At 42.5% G+C, this 21917-nt stretch overlaps 1 pseudogene; it reads left to right on the forward strand.

Annotated features, from left to right (window-relative positions):
- Positions 1-20290: 20290 nt before the first annotated feature.
- On the forward strand, positions 20291-20987 carry LOC123591806 (annotated as a pseudogene).
- Positions 20988-21917: the final 930 nt, after the last annotated feature.

Raw genomic sequence — 21917 nt, forward strand, 5'->3', positions numbered from 1 at the left:
TGATAAATCATGTTATTTTAATCCATTTTTATTTTAGCAAAGTAGAACATATATTTTTTACCATTTTATTTCATTTATTTTTTAATTTACATCCAAGTTAGTTAGCATATAGTGCAACAATGATTTCAGAGTAGATTCCTTAATATCCCTTACTCATTTAGCCCATCCCCCCTTCCACAACCCCTCCAGTAACCCTCTGTTTGTTCTCCATATTTAAGAGTCTCTTATGTTTTGTCCCCCACCCTGTTTTTATATTATTTTTGCTTCCCTTCCCTTATGTTCATCTGTTTTGTATCTTAAAGTCCTCATTTGAGTCAACTCATATGATATTTGTCTTTGACTGACTAGCTCGCTTAGCATAATACCCTCTAGTTCCATCCACGCAGTTGCAAATGGCAAGATTTCATTCTTTTTGATTGCCCAGTAATAATCCATTGTATATATATAAACCACATCTTCTTTATTCATTCATCCATCGATGGACATGTGGGCTCTTTCCATACTTTGGCTATTGTTGATAGTGCTGCTATAAACATTGGGTTGCATGTGTCCCTTCGAAACAGCATACCTATATCTCTTGGATAAATACCTAGTAGTACAATTGCTAGGTCATAGGGTAGTTCTATTTTTCATTTTTTGAGGAACCTCCATACTGTTTTCCAGAGTGGCTGCACCAGCTTGCATTACCACCAGCAGTGCAAAAGAGATCCTCTTTCTCTGCATCCTCACCAACATCTGTTGTTGCCTGAGTTGTTAATGTTAGCTATTCTGACAGGTGTGAGGTGGTATCCCATTGTGGTTTGATTTGTATTTCCCTAATGTTGAGTGATGTTGAACATTTGTTCATGTGTCAGTTGGTCATCTGGATGTCTTCTTTGGAGAAGTGTTTATTCATGTCTTTTGCCCATTTCTTCACTGGATTATTTATTTTTGGGGTGTTGAGTTTGATAAGTTCTTTATAGATTTTGGATATTAACTCTTTATCTGATATGTCATTTGCAAATATCTTCTCCCATTCTGTCAGTTGCCTTTTAGTTTTGCTGATTGTTTCCTTTGCTGTGCAGAAGTTTTTATTTCGATTAGGTCCCAATAGTTCATTTTTGCTTTTGTTTCCCTTGCATTCAGAGACATGTTGAGTAAGAAGTTGCTGCGGCCAAGATCAAAGAGGTTTTTGCCTGCTTTCTCCTAGAGGATTTTGATGGCATCCTATCTTATGTTTAGATCTTTCATCCATTTTGAGTTTATTTTTGTGTATGGTGTAAGAAAGTGGTCTAGGTTCATTTTTCTGCATGTTGCTGTCCAGTTATCCCAGCACCATTTGCTGAAGAGACTACCTTCATTCCATTGGATATTCTTTCCTGCTTTGTCAAAGATTAGTTGGCCATACGTTTGTGGGTCCATTTCTCGGTTCTCTATTCTGTTCCATTGATCTGAATGTCTGTTCTTGTGCCAGTACCATACTGTCTTGATGATTACGGCTTTGTAATACAGCTCAAAGTCCGGGATTGTGATGCTTCCTTCTTTGGTTTTCTTTTTCAAAACTGTTTTGGCTATTTGGGGTATTTTCTGGTTCTATACAAATTTTAGGATTGTTTGTTCTAGCTCTGTGAAGATTGCTGGTGTTATTTTGATAGGTATTACATTAAATATGTGGATTGCTTTGTGTAGTATTAACATTTTAACAATATTTGGTCTTCCTGTCCAGGAGCATGGAATATTTTTCCTTTTTATGTGTGTGTGTCTCCTTCAATTTCTTTCACAAGCTTTCTATCGTTTTCAGTGTATAGATTTTTCACCTCTTTGGTTAGATTTATTCCTAGGTATTTCATGGTTTTTGGTGCAATTGTAAATGGGATCGATTCCTTGATTTCTCTTTCTGTGGCTTCATTGTTGGTATATAGGAATGCAACTGATTTCTGTGTATTGATTTTATATCCTGCAACTTTGCTGAATTCGTGGATCAGTTCTAGCAGTTTTTTGATGGAATCTTTTGGGTTTTCCATATAAAGTATCATGTCATCTGCAGAGTGAAAGTTTGTTTGACCTCTTCTTGGCTGATTTGGATGCCTTTTATTTCTTTGTGTTGTCTGATTTCTGAGACTAAGACTTCAAATACTATGTTGAATAACAGTGGCGAGAGTGGACATCCCTGTATTGTTCCTGACCTTAGGGGGAAAGTGCTCAGTTTTTCCCCATTGAGGATGATATTAGTGTTGGGTTTTTCATATATGGCTTCTGTGCCTACTTTCTTGAGGGAATGCTGTATTTTGTCACATGCTTTCTCTGCATCTATTGAGAGAATCATGTGGTCTTTGTCCTTTCTTTTACTGATGTAATGAATCACATTGGCTGTTTTGCGGATATTGAACCAGCCCTACATCCCAGGTATAAATCCCACTTGGTCGTGGTGAATAATTTTTCAATGTATTGTTGGATCCAGTTGGCTAATATCTTGTTGAGGATTTTTGCATCCATGTTCATCAAGGAAATTGGTCTATAGTTCTCCTTTTAAGTGGTCTTTGTTTGGTTTTGGAATCAGGGTAATGCTGGCTTCATAGAAAGAGTTTGGAAGTTTTCCTTCCATTTCTATTTTTTGGAACAGCTTCATGAGAATAGGTGTTAACTCTTCCTTAAGTGTTTGGTAGAATTCCCCTGGAAAGCCATCTGGCCCTGGACTCATATTTTGGGAGATTTTTTTTACTATTAATTTGATTTCTTTACTAGTTGTGGGTCTGTTGAAATTTTCTATTTCTTTCTCTTTCAGTTTTGGTAGTTTATATATTTCTAGGAATTTGTCCACTTCTTCCAGGTTGCCCATTTTATTGGTGTATGATTGCTCATAATACTCTCTTATTATTGTTTTTATTTCTGCTGTGTTGGTTGAGATTTCTCCTCTTTCATTCTTGATTTTATTTATTTGGGTCCTTTACTTTTCTTTTTGATCAAACTGAATTTGACTATGATTTGCCTTGTAGACAGTCGGTTTTTGTTGAATCTTATGGGGGTCCTCTGTGCTTCCTGGATTTTGATGTCTGTGTCCTTCCCCAGGTTAGGAAAGTTTTCTGCTACGATTTGCTCACATAACCTATCTACCCCTTTCTCTCTCTCTTCATCTTTTGGGACCCCTATGATTCTGATGTTGTTTTTTAATGAGTCACTGATATCTCTAACTCTTTTTTTAAAATTTTTTAAAAATGTTTTATTTATTTTTTTAAGACAGAGAGAGACAGAGCATGAATGGGGATGGGGCAGAGAGAGAGGGAGACACAGAATCTGAAGCAGGCTCCAGTCTCTGAGCAAGCGGTCAACACAGAGCCCGATGCAGGGCTCAAACTCATGAACTGTGAGATCATGACCTGGGCTGAAGTCGGATGCTCAACCGACTGAGCCACCCAGGTGCCCCAGATTTCTCTAATTCTTAAATCATGTTCTTTTGCCTTAGTCTCCCTCTTTTTTTTCTGCTTCATTATTCTCCAGAAGTTTGTCCTCTATATCGCTGATTGGCTGCTCTGCCTCATCCATCCTTGTCTGAATTCTAGTTCAGACATCTTGCTTGCTTGTGTTTATTAAACCCCTGGCTGTTGTTTCTTCCTGCTCCTTCTTTCCGGGTGAATTCCTTCATTTCATCATTTTGAAGGAAGAATAGTAATTAATAAGGTAAAAAATAAAAAAATTTAAAACAACACACATACACACACACACACACACAAATAAATGATGCTAGATCCTAAGTGTGTTTTGGTCTGAGTATTGAAAGGAGCTTGATAGATTAGAGAGAAAAGCAGGAAAAAAGAAAAATTTGAAAATTTGAAAAAATGAATACAATGAAATAGAATAAAAGGAAATTATGGAAGTAAAATAGAATTTGAAAACTTTACAAAAACTAAAAAATATAGTAGAAAAAAATTAAAGAAAAATATTTTTAATAAAAATTGAAAAAATTAAATTTTTTCTTTTTCTGTATTCAAGAAAAAGAAACTAAATGACAAAAGAAAAAAGGAAAAGAAAAAAGAAAAGAAAAGAAAAGAAAAGAAAAAGAAAAGAAAAGAAAATTGAATAGATGGAGCAGCAAACAGACTGAAATACGATTGAAATTACATAGTTTTCCCCTAGAAGTCAAACTATGAAGCACTTTATAGTCTGTAACTAAGCATGCTGAGAGATTAGTGTTCCTGAAGAGCGAGGTTGGCCCAGTTGGGTGGGGCTTAGTGTAATGGCTCCATTCTCCACTAGGTGGCGCTGCTTAGCTTACTGGGGTGGATTGTTGTGACGTTTGTAGGTATGTTGTGCATGCGCAGGAGCTGTGAAAATGGCGTCCCCCAGCTACCCAGTCTCTAGTATGGGAACTCTGTCCTCCCCAACCAGCAATCATGCACATGTCCTTTGTCTCTGGCTTCTGTCCAAAAATCCCTGCTTTCACACTGTCCATGACCAAGCCATCAGGTTGTCAGGCAGTACCTCCCTCCTGAGTTTTATCTCAGATGCAGCTGTGTTTCCCGACCCCTCACTTCTGAGGGGCAACTGCAACTTTGCTGTTCTGACCTGCATGGGAGGGTCTCACCAAGCAATGACCGGGTGCCGGCCGCACCCAAGAACGTTCGTGGAACCGTGCTGCTGATGCCCAGAGACTGCAGCTGGGTGCCAGCCAACCCCAGAAAAAGTTCATGCAATCATGTAGCAGAAGTGTTTCAGGGATTATGGCAAATCACAACACATATCTGGTGCTAGGCTTCACCCTTAAGGTCCTCACTCTAACACCAGTGGATGTGGCCGTTCTTGGGGGTCTGCTTTGCCCAGGGGGAGGCCACACCGCCTCTACCAGATGTCCTCCCAACAGGGCAACCGCCTCTCCCCATGTGTCCCGAAGACCCCAGACTTCACTGTCCTCCTAAGGATTTGCCCTTGCCACCAGAGCACCGCCAGGTATGGAGCTGCAGAGTTTCAGACTCCGCACTCCCCCTGTTTAGAGTCTTAATGGAATTTAAATCCTCCTTTCTCCATTTTTTGTTCAGTCCCTGTGGCTCTTTCTGCTTTTCTACTTTCTCTCCAGCTGCTTTTTTTTGGGGGGGGGGGGGAGGTGCGTTTTCTGTACTCTTCCCTGGTCTTCCTCCTCTCTCTGCAAGCAAATTCAGCTCCCTGCCCTCCATGGCTTCTCTCTACCCCATTTCGCCACTCCACACCTAGTACCTGCTGAGTTCTGTTGTTCAGGTTGTGCATATTGTTGTCATAATACTCAAATCAATTTTCTAGGTGTGCAGGATGGTTTAGTATTGATCTGGCTATATTTCATGGATGTGAGATGCAAAAAAAACTTCCATGCTATTCTCCCATCTTGGCTCCTTCCTATTCTATTTAGCTCTTAACTTGGAAATTGTGATGGTTAATTTTATGTATCAACTTGCTTAGGCTGTGAGATGCCTACATATTTGGCCAAAAATTACTCTGGGTGTTGCTGTGAGGTGTGGTTTTTTTTTTTTTGTTTGTTTGTTTTTTTGGATGAATTTAACATTTATGTTTTTATTTTTGAGAGAGAAAGAGAGAGAGACAGAGCATGAGTGGGGGAAGGAGAGAGAGACACACACAGAATCCAAAGCAGGTTCCAGACTCTGAGCTGTCAGCACTAAATACTAACTAAATACAATAACACTTAGCAGTGCTAACTTTCAGGGAGCTTGAAAGAGTTAATACATTTGCAATCTTCAAGATAAATTAAGTAATCAAGCACCTTGGGATATCTAATTTGCTTACATATAATAATTAATATTTTCAAATACAAAGCCATTAAACAGAGAAGTTTGGGGCCAAGCAGAGGACTTAGGCAGTTGAATATTGTTGGCAGAAACAGTTGAAACACGTGCAGAGCCCAGAAACTAATAATCAGACCCAAGCGACCCACTTGAAAGAGAAGGAAGAGGAATTTGCTACTCATCTCCCAATCATCTCAAGAGTTTAACTAGAAACTAGAATTAGAAGAAATGTTTCAGAAACCAACTTAGCCTCCAGACCCAAGGTGAAAGTTGAACCTGGGACTTTTGCTAAGTGCGAGCTGAGCAACTGGCAGGCGGCAAAGAGAAACAGCCCTTGGCGCCCCTGAACAGACTGCGCGGGGCGGGCAGGAAGCCCTCGGCCAGGAGACCCTTTCTCTTGGTTTCAGGAAGATGCTTCGGGCAGCTCCGTCTCCCCCACGGCCTCCTCCACGCGGAGGCTGCAGGCGCGGGGCGCAGGCAGGTGGGGGACAGAAAGGCCCGGGGAGGAGGCGCGGACAGGGCGGCGGGACGGGAGCGCGGGCGCCGGGCAGGAGAGCGTGTCTCCGGGCGCCGCCGCCGCTGTTGTCCGGGGTGCTGAAAGCCGGGAACTTGCCGGGAAGCGGCGGCCACTTTTCCCTCTCTCGGAGCGCGGGGTGGCGGGGGGGTTTCGGGGTGCGCACCTGCTAAGCCCGCCCTGGCCCTGGGCCCGGAGGTGCCCGCAGACTAGGCCCTCCCCAACCTCGTTGGTGGTGGTGGTGTGGGGGGGGTGGTGAGGGTGCATGCTTGGGGGGCGGCCCGGAGCGCCAGGCAGGACCCCGGTGCCCCTTCTCCGCCGCTCGGGCACCCCAGCGCCGCGACCCCGCTCCACCTGCGTGCGAACTCTCGCGGCCGGGGACGCGGGCGCCCGGGGCTGAGTGTGGAGATGAGCCGGGCGGGGGTGGAGGGTACGGGGGTGGGGGGGCGGCTCTGGTCCGGGGTGGAGGGGGGGGGGGCGGGTGGAGGCGAGAGCGTGCGGGGCATGCGCAGTGGGGCGGAGGAGGTGGCGATGGCCGGGGGAGGCGGGGGGACTGCTGTTTATTTGCAGCTGGGCCAACTCCGCGGCGCAGGCGGCGGCGGAGCGCGGGGCGCCAGCGGCGGGTCCAGCTGCCGCCGCACCATGCCCGAGCCCACCTCCGGGCAGCCGCGGCGCGCCGCCGGGGCCCCGGCCGAGGAGGATGCCAGACGCCCGGGAGCGGCCAGGGCAGCGGTGGTGGCGGCGGCGGCGCGATGGTAGTGACAGGCTGTGCCCGAGGCGGCGGCGGCGGCGGCGGGGACCGCGCGCCCTCCCGGCGGCGGGGCTGCGGACTCGCGCCGGCCGGGGCCGCGGCGCTGCTGGCCGGGGCGAGCTGCCTGTGCTACGGCCGCTCCCTGCAGGGCGAGTTCGTGCACGACGACGTGTGGGCGATCTTGAACAACCCCGACGTGCGGCCCGGCGCCCCCCTCCGCTGGGGCATCTTCACCAACGACTTCTGGGGCAAGGGCATGGCCGAGAACACCAGCCACATGTCCTACCGGCCGCTCTGCGTCCTCATCCTCAAATTCGCGAGTGGACGGAGAAGTAATGAGGCTGGCTTAAGGAGAGTTTCTATTTCCTGCTGCCCCGCCCGTCCCTTCCAGGCCACCCTCCTCTCCCGGCTGTCCACGCCACTATGCTCCCTGGTCCTCTGCCCCGCTTTTCTGAGCTTCTGGGGCGGCTCGGAGGCCCGAGCTGGGGATTTGGGACAGTTTCCCCAAGTGTAAGCGCTCTCGGTGGATTGTTCTCCCTGGATAGAGCTGGCGGGCGGGCTGAAGGAGCCTTAAAGTCACCTGCAGGCACCCTGGTTCCCACCCCCCTCCCCCGCTCCGCCCAAGTGAACCACATGAACCGGCCCTAGTACAGCCCGCTTCAGAGGCATCTATGGAAGGGGCCAGGGTGAGGGGTTCGCTGTTTTCAGGGTGGTTAATTTCTTAGCGTCTTGTGGGTAATTTTGCAAATGGGGGGCCTTTGTGAACCTCTTCGAAGTCTAGTCCATCTCTGGAGGAGGTGGTTGGGATTTGCCAGCTGCCTGGGTTTGGGGGAGAAGCAGAGGCGTCAAAAACTGTAGAGTCTGAGATTTTACCCTTCTTGCAAGCAATTACCTTGCCACATTTTATAGATGCTAGCAGAAGACAGAAGCAGCCTGGGTCAGACGAAAAGTAGTTTATCACTATTACTCAAGACAGAATGGTCAGTATGAGCCACTTGTTCAGTTGCTTCCCCTTGTCCCCCTTCCCCCCACCTCCCGGAGAGTCCCATGTGGGTGATAGAGATGGCCTAAGTGGATGTTTCACATAAAGTGGGTCTGTGTCACAACCAGTGAACCCCAGTCTTTTAGCAATCACCCTCCCTACCAACCTTTTTCCCAGAGCTCAGGAAACAAATCTGGTCTCTGTTCCAAAGGGAGACACTATCTCAAATATTCTTGAGAAGATAGTCTAGGACAAAAACTGTAACAAGAGGTACTGAAACGACAGGGAGAATTTCTCTCCAACAGGAAACAGAAGTGTACCCCAAATCACCTTCTAACCTCAGATGCCCTCCCATCCTCCAACCTGACAACACAACTAAAAATCAAGACCCTCTTGGCATTCCATACAAACTAGTTTTTCCTTTAGAAATTTGGAATTACTGTTCATTTCTGATGTGGATGATGTGAATAATTTAAAGCGTAAGGGGAATCCAAAGGTTTTTAGGATGGAATATTCGATTTAAATGGGACCTAACCCTAGACTTTTCATTTTTTAACAATTTTTTTAACTTTTTTTTTTTTTTTTTTTTTTTTGAGAGACAGAGACAGAGCATGAGCAGGGAAGGGGCAGAGAGAGAAGGAGACACAGAATCTGAAGCAGGCTCCAGGCTCTGAGCTGTCAGCACAGAGCCCAATGCGGGGCTCAAACTCATGAACTTCGAGATCATGATCTGAGCTGAAGTCAGACGCTCAACCGATTGAGCCACCCAGGCACCCCTAGACTTTTCATTTTAGAGAAAACGTTGAAAACTGACTGTTGTAAATTATCTGCAAAACACATGTTATATTAGTTATTCAGAGAAGTTTGGAGTGAAGGGAGACTGGTAAGTCATGCTTTAGAGTCTGAGTGTGGGGCAGCAGGGGTGGAGGACTGTGATATGTAAAGAAGGGGTCATGTTATTGGGTGATGGGGGTGTTGTGTATGTGTTGTAAATGAGTCTGAGTTGTGGGAGGTTTCTTATGAAGAAATCTTTTATGATCAATAAATTCTTTTCATCTTCCTCTGGAGTCACTTGCTTGGCTCCTTTGAGGACCTAGTTATCCTATTTTTAAAGAAAGAATGTTTGATGATGCCAAAGTATTGGCATTGTTTTTCTAAAAGCACTAGGTGTTTTCTGTTCCAAAGTATTCTGTAGGATCTGAGCTCTGGTCACCTCTCCAACTTCATCTCTACCTCACTCAATTATTCCAAACCAACATCCGAGATCCCTCATTGTTCCTCATGCACACCACATGTGCTGCCACCTCAGGCTTTAAATGTGCTGTTCTTCCTGGAAAGTTCTTCCTGCAAATATTCATGTGTCTTACTCAGTCTTTGCTCTAATCTCCCATCCTCAGAGAGCCCTTCCCTGATTATTTTATCTCAGACAGTAAGGACTCCTCCCTGACTTCATCTGTACTCCGTACCTTGCTTTTTCTTCAATGGCACTTATCAGTATCAGGCATGAGATAACCAATGTTGATATGATGAGATAACTCCTCACTATCTGGCATGAGATAATCTAACCCTGCCCACCCCCCACCCCCCAGCCCCACTACCATGTAATCTCCATGAGGGCCACCCCTAACATCTAGAACCATCTCTGTCACACAAAATAGTTTATTGTTAAGTAGACTAATTCATTGATAAATTAATAATTTGAGGGGGGAGGATGTTCAACAACTTTCCAGATAATTTTTAAGACAAGACTGTCCTTTTTCTTTTTTTTAATGTAAGAATAAAGTCTCTTTGGTCTTATTTCCTGGCTTCTTGCCAGGAAAAAAAAGTGCTGCAAAAGAAAGTGGAGGCAGCCTAGGAGTTCCCTGGACACATCCCAAGGATTTGGAGGTCCTAATTATTGTCTGGCTCTGATTCAAGAGCACCTCTGCATCTGTGTCTCTCAGCCAAAACCTACTCACTCTGACTGTCTGAGGAAGAGGAGGAACTTCAACATTTCCACACCTTCCTCCTCCTGGACAGCTTATTAGAGCAGAGTAGTGGGGCTGGGGCAAAGAGCTTCCTAAATGTGTAAGGGTATAGTGATCACTTCCTTAGGTCAAACACAACCACAAGGATTCTCTCCACACACCTCTGTCAGCAAACTGCCTTCCATTTGTGTTGGTGCCCAGTTTTCTGTGAGAAGCTGTCACTTTTTTTTGAGGCAAAAAAAAAAAAAAAAGAGGTAGCCATGAACTACTGTTTTCTGTCAGATTAAATGGAATGAAAGACCTGAAAATACCCTGTCCTCATAGGAATTAACATGCCCCTCTCTCCTCATCAGGACTCCAGCAAACACACACCTCAAAGGAGAACTAGTTTACTGCTGAAACTAACTGCTTAGCAACCAGTTATAAAGACACTTGGCATTGATACAATCTAATTTTTTAACAGTCGTTGATTTCTTTTTCTGCGGGTTTTCTTCTGGGACAGGCCACCGTCCACATGTGGTTAGTAGTGTTCTTTGTCCTCAGTTTCCACACCCTTTCTTTGTACCAGTTGTTACTCTGAATACTGAGGTGACAATAGTGGCAATAACCACCCCCGACCTTGGTCACGGGCCCCTCTCAGTCAGCTCCTCTTACCCTTACCCCATGTTTCCTCCCTCTGTGTGAGAATGTCATGTAGTATCTGTCTTTCTCTGTATGGCTTATTTCACTCTTATGTGGATCCTGAGGAACTTAACAGAAACCCATGGGGGAGAGGAAGGAAAAAAAAAAAAAAAAGAGGTTGGAGTGGGAGAGAGCCAAAGCATAAGAGACTCTTCAAAACTGAGAACAAACTGAGGGTTGATGGGTGGTGGGAGGGAAGGAAGGGTGGGTGATGGGTATCGAGGAGGGCACCTTTTGGGATGAGCACTGGGTGTTGTATGGAAACCAATTTGACAATAAACTTCATATATTGAAGAAAAAAAAAAGAATGTCATGTAGTAAGCTTGAATCACAACCATGAACTTTGCTTTCAGTTTGAAGTGCGCTGTATGTTTGCATTGGTGCCTGCGAATCACATCTTTTGGTACTTTCGATGCATGAAGTGCTGATGCTTTGCCTCTTTGTTTCTGGTACTGGAGGGAATACAGAAGAAGAGCAACCAAAATGATTAATGGCCAGCGAGATTCACCTTAGAGGACAAACAAGAACTAGATGTTGTTATGTATTGGTTGAATGATCTAAGAAGACTACGGAAAACCACTTCTGAGCAGTTGAGCTGAGATGATGGCAAGAAATGCAGAAGAAGAAAGACCAGCAGCTTTAGAGAAAGACAGGAGAATCTGCTGTTTTTGGTATTGGGCTGTGGAAACACCCATAAAGCATTGTGGAACTCTTTATTTGAGACCCTGGAAACATATTTCAGTTTTTTCTTCACTGGATTTTAGCTTAAATTGCAAGTGGATGTATGTTGAGTTACCCGAGAGAGCTGGGTTTGGCTAGAAAGTGTTGCACTTAGCTCTCAGCATCCTGCCCTAAAACCTACAGGTCTCTGAGCTCCCTCCAGCTCTATCAAGTTAAAATTTATGGAGTGTGGCTCAGGGAATATCTCCTTCATAACAAGCTCAAAAGTTGGGAACCACTGGTTATAACAGCCAACACTAATTTATGTAGTGCTTATCAGGTACAGCATTTACTGTTTTAAATATTTCATCATTAAAACCTCATCACAGCCGCAAGAATTATTATTATTGCTACAGTGTTACAGATAAGGAAACTGAGGCACAGAGAGGTTAAATGACTTGCCCACTGATGTAGCTAAGAAGCGTCAGAGCCAGGATTGCCCCTCACCTGGCAGGCTGACTGCTAACTCTGTGCTCTTAATCACCACGCCAGGCCATGAGGACAGTTAAACTTCGAAGTCCCATCGGCCTCATGAGGTGGATCAGCCAGGGGAAAAGGTTTATAATGCACTTCTATCAAAAGTGAAATGATCTTTTCTTATTGTTATTAAACAGAGGTGAATGAGGGTTTGGGGCCCCGTGTGTGCATGTGAAATGTGTGTGATTACTAGATTTATCCTCCGGTAACTTAATCACAGGGCTCATCTTTTTGTTTTGATAGTTAAAAACTGAGAGAGATTTAATTTTGAAAAGAGGCTTCTTTATTTAAAATAGCAAGAGGCTTTCATGAGAATTTTTATTGCTCTTCGAAAAAATTAGGCTGAGATTGCCTACCTGCGAAAGACTTCGGCTCCAGGCTTAACGAATTGAATATCAAAGAAGTGTTTTATACACATCGTTCTAGGTTGGTATTCTTTAAATGTTGAAGCTCATACTGTAGGCATTCTGCCTCATTTTGGGTTTTTGTTTGTTTGAAAGGGTTGTGGTTTTTGTTCGGGTGGCATTTTGTTAACCAGGATTCTTTTTTCAGCTCTTGTGGCCATATTTTTCAACTCATACTATAGACCATAGAGTAATAATATTCATCATAATGAACTGAGGCACTCCAAAAGCTTGAAGTATTTCCTACATGATGACAAACGAAGACTCTGCCTGTGGGAAGCTTATATTCTAGGAAAAGGAGGCAAAGAATAAACAAATGTATAAAGAAATGGTGGTAAGGATCTATTGACCTACTCTTCCAGACCATGAAGAGAATAGAAAATAACGTAGAAAAACACAGCAAGAAAGAACATGCAGAGTGTGTTTTTTTGAAATGAATGAAGGGATGACAGGACAGGTATAACATAACATTACATAACATCACATCACATCACATCACATCACATCCAGACAACAGTGAGAGAGTTTGGCTCTCTCTTGGGAATGCCCACCCCAGTGCTTCTTTCCTTATATCTTGTATCACAGCTTCCCAGTAATACTCCTGCCTGCATCCAGTTTAGACCATCTTGACTCCCACCCTGAGCTATTTTCTCTCCCTCAGCCTGAGCAGAAATTCTCTAATCATCCAAAAAGGCATGAAAACTCCACTCACTTTGTATATGTCCTCTTCTCTGTGATGGAAAGAAGACTTCCCTATTGATTGGAATGATTAGAAATTCCTGGGGCGCCTGGGTGGCGCAGTCGGTTAAGCGTCCGACTTCAGCCAGGTCACGATCTCGCGGTCCGTGAGTTCGAGCCCCGCGTCAGGCTCCGGGCTGATGGCTCAGAGCCTGGAGCCTGTTTCCGATTCTGTGTCTCCCTCTCTCTCTGCCCCTCCCCCGTTCATGCTCTGTCTCTCTCTGTCCCAAAAATAAATAAACGTTGAAAAAAAAAATTTTAAAAAAGAAATTCCTCAGGGAGACAAGGACACATTATGTCCTTCCTGTGTGTTATTATGGATTTACCGGAAGCCTCTGGGGAGTCATGTGATTATGTGCACAGTTCCTGTTCTAGAAGAGTAACTATCTGCAGTGTTTACAGTGTACTGGCCCTTCGGAAATGGTCTCCAAGTGATCTTAAATAAATAGAAGTGAGTTAGATGCAGTGTTACTGAAGCATGTTATTTATTCTGGGCAGACTCTCTGGGAAAAGCTGACTTGATGTTGTGTTGAACTCCTCCCTTCACAAGGAGGAAGTTTTCCTGGGATGCTTGGTGAAGATCAGGAAAGAGTGAAGAGGGGAGGACAGAGGAAGACCTCCTTGGCTTTTGGGAGTTTGTTACAGTCCGTAAAAGCAGATGAGAATAGCGGTGTGGCTTTTACAAACACTCCAAGGCCTGGAATTAAAATTTAGGGACTGTTACCCTCAGGAACATCAGGATGGGTAGAACATTAATTAAAATGAAGAGACATTTGGAGTATTCCAAGCAAGGCTTCTTGACTTGGGCTTTAGGGTTTGCCCTGGGAGAGAGGTACTCTATGAATTCTTTGAAAATGCAAGCAAAATGTTGTTCATGTGAGCACACGTATTCTTCTGGAGAGAATATTCTTAACCTTCATCACACAAAGGGATCTGTAAGAAACCACCTTGCTTTTCTCTCATCCCCTTGGGCATAGCTGCTTTTATATTCCCTGGTATAGGTCTCTCTTCCAGGGTTACAGTCTTCTTTTTATTTTAATCTGAGCTATTTTTCAAACAGAATTAAGAGAAAGATCTACTTTACCCAGAGCATTAGGTTTCTTAGAGCGTGAAGAAGATAGTACCTATCTCTTCTCCCCCTTCTCTTTGTTCTCTGTTCCCATGACTTGCCTTGTTTTCCAAATTGTGGGCTCCTGAGAGCTTTTCTGGCAAATGGCCCTCTCTCCTGGGAATGGTGCCCTCTGGCATCAGTGAGCTCACTAATGCCTTCCTTTCTGGGCACTTTTCTTTTTTTCTTTTTTTTTTCTTTTAGAAAGAGAGAGAGCACTCAAACTGGGGAGAGGGGCAGAGGTAGAGAAAGAGAGACTCTTAAGCCAACCGCACACTCAGTGCCGAGCCCCACGAGGGGCTTGATCCCACAACCCTGGGACCATGTCCTGAGTCAATCAAAAGTCGAATGCTCAACCGATTGAGCTATCCAGGTGCCCCTGAGCTGTTTTCCGAGGAGGCGGATGGAATTTTACATGGAACAAATGTTATTTACACTCATATTTGCCACAATCGGAAGGCTCTCAGTCTGTAAAGAATTGCTGTCAAGATTGTCAGTGAGAAAAAAAATGTTTTCACCCAACTACCTGGCCTATTTTTAAATGAGACACAGAGACTACACCTAATAGAGTTAGAGATCCATAGAGTTGAGAAATAATCATTTCCAACTTCCAACTCAATACAGTCATTATTCGTTCGTTAAATACACTTTCATTTGGAACCTACTCTATGCTGAGTATGGAGGATACGATGATGAACAAGACAAAGTTTGAAAAAATTACTCACCATCTATTACTCATGTTACGTTTTAGAAATTGATTAGGTGCTATAATAGAGATGCATTCAGGGTGATATGGGACCTGAGATATTTTGCTTTTTTGATGTCATTTCAAGTGAGTGGTCACTGAGATTTTTGCCTGGACGCTTTTGGTTATCAAAGTACCTATCCTAGTTTCTAAATATCAATTCTTTCTTGACTGAGCTGAATTGTCTCTTGGTTACAAGTATATTGAGTATAAACACCCAAAATGTTAGGCTGGTGCATTAATTGAATGAAGTGAGGTTAACATTGGGTTATATATTCTAAGCAATATTGAACACATGAAAAAAGTACTTTCCTCTTTCAGGGGAAATATGCCTCTTTCCATTTTTCTTCTTGAGAAAGTCCTATTGGCCAATGTTTTGATTTATCATGTTTAATAGTAATATAAACCCTGAAAATATTCCACTCTTCTCTTTACTGTGAGAACATTAATGCATGAATAATGATACATGGCAGCTTTCAGTTAGAAACACAAAAGGATTTATAGAGATTATGGCACATCAGGAACATTTGTCTAAATGCATGCCCAGATAATCTATGCAGGCTGGCCCAGTGTTGCTAGCTCTTTTTATATTTCACAAGAAGCTAGAAGTAAGATTTTTCAAAATATAAAATCTGACTTTTACATTTGGCATGTTACACATAATAGCTAACCGAAATAAGTTCACAAACTAGACCTGGGCCTAGTACAGCCCATTTGCCACATATGAATAGACAATTGTCTTAGTAACTCCAAAGAGGAAACTTCCCCTTTGGGGCTTACTCAGAACAAACATATTCCTTCGGTATTGCTTTCATTCATTCATTCACTCATTCATTCATTCATTCTTCCATCTCTGTACTCATGCGAAACATGGTGCTAGGTACTGGGTATATAGATGAAATATGACAAAGACCATACCCTCAAAGAATTTGTTCTTAGTTCTATCTTTAATATCCTCTCTATGCTAAGCACTTTTTTAAGTTTATTTATTTATTTTGAGGGAGAGAGTGACTGGGAGAGAGGCAGAGTGAGAGGGAGAGAGAGAGAATCCCAAGCAGCTCAGAGCTGTCAGCTCAGAACCAATGCAGGGCTCAAACTGATAAACCGTGAGATCATGACCTGACCTGAAATCAAGAGTTGGATGCTTAACTGACTAAGCCACCCAGGCATCCCTGTGCTGAGGCTTTTACCACATACTTAGAGCCTTGGAGAGTGATGTTTCCTCTCATAATCACCAGATTTTAACATTAGTCTGGAAGACTTAACCTCAAGAAGTATAAAACAATATAAATTTGGACACCATAAGGGCACTGAACCTAAATTCTCTTCTCTGAGGATAGGGACCTTGGGTCGTGTACTTCTCTCCAGGACTTTTGTGATTTCTGGAGCCATCCCACCACATATGGGCCTTCCTGATGGGGGATGGGAGGTTGGAGTTGCTTCCCCCAGTAACCCCCTGACCTTTCCTTATCTTGTCTGGGTGGGCGGTACAGCAGTGGGTTATTCACACCATGGCTTAGTCTGCTTTAAGCCTCACTTCAGAGCAGATCCTACCCAGCATTTCATTTTTTTAGCCTCCAGTGGGAATATAATTACTTCCATTTATTTCAGTGGGAACAAAATGGAGTGGACAGCAAGCTCTCTTTTCTATTCCAATTAAATTGATTTGTTATCCTATAGTCTGAGATGTTTGAAATCTATAGGTTATAAGTTGTGATATGTCAAGTGTTTAGAATTAGCCTATGTCAGGGTGCCTGGGTGGCTCAGTCTGTTAAGCGGCCGACTTCGGCTCAGGTCATGATCTCGTGGCCCGTGAGTTCGAGCCCCGCACCAGGCTCTGTGCTGACAGCTCAGAGCCTGGAGCCTGTTTCAGATTCTGTGTCTCCCTCTCTCTGACCCTCCCCCATTCATGCTCTGTCTCTCTCTGTCTCAAAAATAAATAAACGTTAAAAAAAAAAGTTTTTAGAATTAGCATATGTCATCACCAAATTACAAATCCACCATAATTATTTCCAATCATTCCAGTAGGAATGAAAATGGAGTGGTCAACAGGATCCCTATTCTGTTCTATTTGGACTGATTTGTCAGACTATAGCTCAGAGTGTTTAAACTTCTGGAAATTGTAAGTTATGTATATAATCAGGAATTCTGTAACATTTTCAGACTTTCCCAGCAGGTGGTTGTTATATTCCAGGTGTACCATGAAACCCAAGGTTTCCAGATCTATTCAGTAATAAGCCATGTTATTACAATTGTCTATTCTGTGTACAATTCTCACTTTTAGAAATGGAAGCATTTCTAAATGCACTGATATTTAACTTTTTCTTTGAAACTATGGAACATCTCCTAGAAAAATGCATACCTACCCAATATTCTGAACATAATTTTAAGATATATGAAACTATAGCAGGTAAAAAGAACAAAACTACAATGTTCTAATTACAGAATGATTGCCCTTCACTTCAAAACAGGAAGAAAGATAAGTATGGCCTCTACTGAAGGGAACAGCCCCATTTCTCAATATGAAAACAATTCTACTTTAAACGTAAAAGAAAGTTTTTGCAGCCTTGAGGGAATTTTTAAAATATCTTTTAAAAATAAACTTAGGGGCACCTGGCTGGCCCAGCAGGTTAAGCATCCAACTCTTGATTTCAGCTTAGGTCATGATCTTGCAGTTTGTGAGTTCAAGCCCTGCATTGGGCTCCACGCTGAGAGTGTGGAGCCTGCTTGGGATTCTCTCTCCTCTCTCTGCCTCTCTCTCTCTCTCTCTCTCTCTCATTCTCTCTCCCTCTCTCAGTATAATTAAATACATTTAAAAAATAAAAATATACTTAAAAACATAAATTTTACCAAATTGATAAATGTTCAATGAAAAAAAAAATAGAAAATGAAGATAAACCATCCCAAAATAAGATTATTTATAGCCTCAAAACCAAAGAGAACTGCTATTAATATTTGATGTCTCTTTACTTTTTCTATGTACAAAATACATTTTTACTAAAATAATTAGAATTACTAAAATTATTGAGCATTTAATATATTCTAATCATGTTAGATGCATTGGCTTAATTAAACTCCAAACAACCATATTTGGTAGTTTCTGTTAATCTATTTCACACGTGGTGGAATTGAGGCACAGAGAGGAATAGTAACTTATTTGGCTAGGAAATGCCACAATTGTGATTTGAACTTGGGAGCCTGACCCTAAAGACCATGCTCTCTCATGGTATTAATACTGTTTGAAAATCTTTTTATTCACTTAAAAATTTATTTTGGACATCTTCCCATGTCATTAAAAATTATATAACTACATCATTTTAAAACAATTGTGTAGTGTTTATTCACAAACATGTATCAACTGAGGGCTGATGGGGGGGTGGGAGGGAGGGGAGGGTGGGTGATGGGTATTGCAGAGGGCATCTTTTGGGATGAGCACTTTTTGGGTCTTGTATGGAAATCAATTTGACAATAAATTTCATATATTTAAAAAATTAAATTAAATTAAATTAAACAAACATGTATCATTATTTGTTGAATGCCCATTATTTGTTGAATTCATGATATACATTCTGGAAGTTAAGTCTTTTCTTATCTACTTAGTGATTAGGTTAGAATAGAGTTAAATTGCTAATAGACCTTATATTTACAACTTGTTATTTCTTAGTGACCCACATTTCTTCTCAAATTAAAAGAATCTTGAACTTGATTTTTAGAAGTATGGGCCAGTGTTGTATTGAGGAATATTTCCATCCCATGGCTTCTTACCTCCTCTTATGCTCATTTGGTTTCTGAGGACCTGCACGATGCTGGTGAGAGAGACAGACATCATGGTGTTTGGGAGTGTGTTTGGTTTATGATCTCGTTTCCCTATCCCAAAGCTAGAGAAACTCTTATTTTCCTATTTTTATATCAAGTAGCAGGAATAATGTACAGAGACGTTCTCTTAACACACTGGATTTCAAATTTTCATTAAAAATATAGTACTAAAGGGGCGCCTGGGTGGCGCAGTCGGTTAAGCGTCCGACTTCAGCCAGGTCACGATCTCGCGGTCCGTGAGTTCGAACCCCGCATCAGGCTCTGGGCTGATGGCTCAGAGCCTGGAGCCTGTTTCTGATTCTGTGTCTCCCTCTCTCTCTCTGCCCCTCCCCCCTTCATGCTCTGTCTCTCTCTGTCCCAAAAATAAATAAACGTTGAAAAAAAATATATATATAGTACTAAAACTTTTGTCCAAATGTAACCTAATAGGGGACCCCATTGTAATAAGTAATATTTATTTTGCTAGTACAAATGTATAAACTCAAAGTTTTAACACTTATTTATTATAAAATCAATTGGTAAGAACCACAAAGCTTTTTTGGTGAAGAAAAAAGTTTGGAATTGAAAAATACCTGTTAGCTGCAAACTTATATCTGTACCCAGTTTATTTCAGTCTTTATTTTGGCTGCACAGTATTGAGAAAACTCTTGGTTCACACAGATAAGTACTTGCAAAAGTTTGTTATGGCTTACCATGAATTTCTAAATATTCTTTACTTAGATTCAGACATATGAAAAAAAAAAGTTTTAAGGATTTTGGTTTCAGAGTTGTGTCCTTAAACATAAATACAAACTACTTGCATTATTTATCTCAGAAATAATAGTAGAAAGTCCCAAGCACTTATGATAACCACTATTATTTCTAAAAAAAAAAAATACTATCAAAATGTATATCAGCTTGATTGTGGTGATTACTTCACAATGTGTTTGTATATCAAAACTTCAATGTTTCCGATTCTGTGTCTCCCTCTCTCTCTGCCCCTCCCCCGTTCATGCTGTGTCTCTCTCTGTCCCAAAAATAAATAAACGTTGAAAAAAAAAATTTTTTTTTTAAAAACTTCAGGTTATTATACCTTAAATATATACACGTTTCATCTGTCACTTATACTTCAGTAAAGCTGAAAACATGATCAAAATGTATCATGCTAATTTATTTAGTTACATCAAACCTAACTAGGCTTCCAGCAACATAAGTATTCACGGAGCAGTTGTGTCTAATTGTTGCCTCTCATTGGAGTCCAGCACATCTATGTCACACACGTGTGTTATAGAAGTGCATAGCACGTGTGTGTGTGTGGCTTGTACTCTGTTACACTACTTTACATGCACTGACACGGACAGGCCTGAGTGGTGAAGAGAGCTAGAACTCTATCTTCCTCATCAGGGACGCATTTTCGTTTAGAGTTTACATGAGGACACTGAGGTTTGTTGAGTTTAAGTGACTTGAGTTCGACCATGTAGGTGTGGATCTCTGTCATTATACTGTGAATCCTGGGCTCATTACACCTCTTTACAGCTTCTCCATGTGGATCCTGCAGCTTCTTGAGTGGGCATTTGTGGTGGCTGACTCAAGGCCTGGGTGGCCCTCTCTCTGAGCACCCCTAAAACCACTAGCTTTATCGTGAGCAGCAGCCCCTGACTATGGTGGTCCGTGAGCCTTGCCCGGGTCCGCAGGTGTCGCTAACAGCCGACTTGTACAAAATGTTAAGTACAGAGGGGAAAAGAAAGGTGGTGGGAACGAGAAATGAGAAGCTGGTCCTGTTGCTCTTTGCTGCATCTACTGTGAGAATAAAGACCATTCTCAGCAATCAGGCTGTCGACGTTCCAGAAAACGTCGACATCACTCTGAAAGGATGCACTGTTATTGGGAGGCGCCCCAGAGGAACCTGCATAGGGACTTGGATCACATGAATGTGGAACTCAGTCTTCTTGGAAAGAAAAAGAAGAGATTGACAAATGGTACAGAAAGAGAAAAGAACTGGCTTGTGTTTGCACTACCTGTGGTCATGTATAGAGCACGGTCAAGGGTGTCACACCAGGCTTCCATAACAAGATGAGGTCTGTGTATGCTTACTTCCCCATCATCATTGTTATTCAGAAGAATGGTTCTCTTGCGGAAATCCAAAATTTCTTGGGCGAAAAGTACATCCGCAGGGTTCAGATGAGGCCAGGTGTTGCTTGTTCTGTACCTCAAGCCCAGAAAGAGGAGGTAATTCATGAAGGAAATGGCCTTGAACTTGTATCCAACTCAGCTGCTTTGACTCAGCAAGCCACAACAGTTAAAAACAAGGATTTCAGAAAAATTTTGCATGGTGTCTATGTTTCATCAGCACACTGATGAATAAGTTGTCCATCCAGCTACAGAAACGGCAAGGTGCCAAATAATTTTTAAGACTGATTTGTGATATTTTAAGGATGAAATAAAAGCTATATTGATTTGGGACTTTTTCTTAGGAAAAAAGAGAAAGAGAGAGAGAGAGAGAGAGAAAGAAAAAGAAAGAGAAGCTGGTCTCTTTGTTGAGATCAGTGCGCTGGGATCATCTGAGGTGCGTGAGGATGACACCTCCAGGACTATCCAGACTCATGATGCTGACTCCCAGCAGGTGGATACACGCCCGCTGAGACCTGTTTTTTTGTGGTAATTCAGCATGAGAATTAGGTGTAATTATGACTTTCAAAGATCTGTCTTGTATCCTGTGTGATTTGGCTTCAGGCAAGCGATCACAGAAGGAAAGCTCTTGTGTTTATCACATACCACAATCACATGGCTGTCTCATAGCTGAAAATATACCAATGAAAAGCCACACACTTTGCCCTAAGCTCGTTTTCCTCATCCCCAGATGCTGCACCCTCTTCAGGTGCACCATCCAACCTATACTTTCCTTACAGCCTTCGTAGACCCTCTTACTCCTTCTTGGCGCGGTGTCCTTGGGCAGATACTTGTGGCTTGACAAGAAAGCAATGCGGCAAATAATAATTATCAAAGACACCAGTCATTAAGCCTGTTAGAACTGATGACATCAGTAATTAAGCCTATTAGAATGCCACAAACCGCACAGGAAGATCGGTTGATACTTTTTAGTCACATGTTCTATTCATATAAGAACTATATTTAGCAGGGTATTTTCATTTTAAAAAATTAAGCATATGCATTTTTATCTGTAGTTTTTAATGATGAGAATGGTGAAGGCATATTAGAAGTTTGAGCACATACTGCAATTTTCTTCCCCTATTAACTCCATAAATAGCAGCCATTTGATGTGCAGAC

This window comes from Leopardus geoffroyi, chromosome B4 (genome assembly GCF_018350155.1).
Source record: "Leopardus geoffroyi isolate Oge1 chromosome B4, O.geoffroyi_Oge1_pat1.0, whole genome shotgun sequence".
Classification (NCBI taxonomy): domain Eukaryota; kingdom Metazoa; phylum Chordata; class Mammalia; order Carnivora; family Felidae; genus Leopardus; species Leopardus geoffroyi.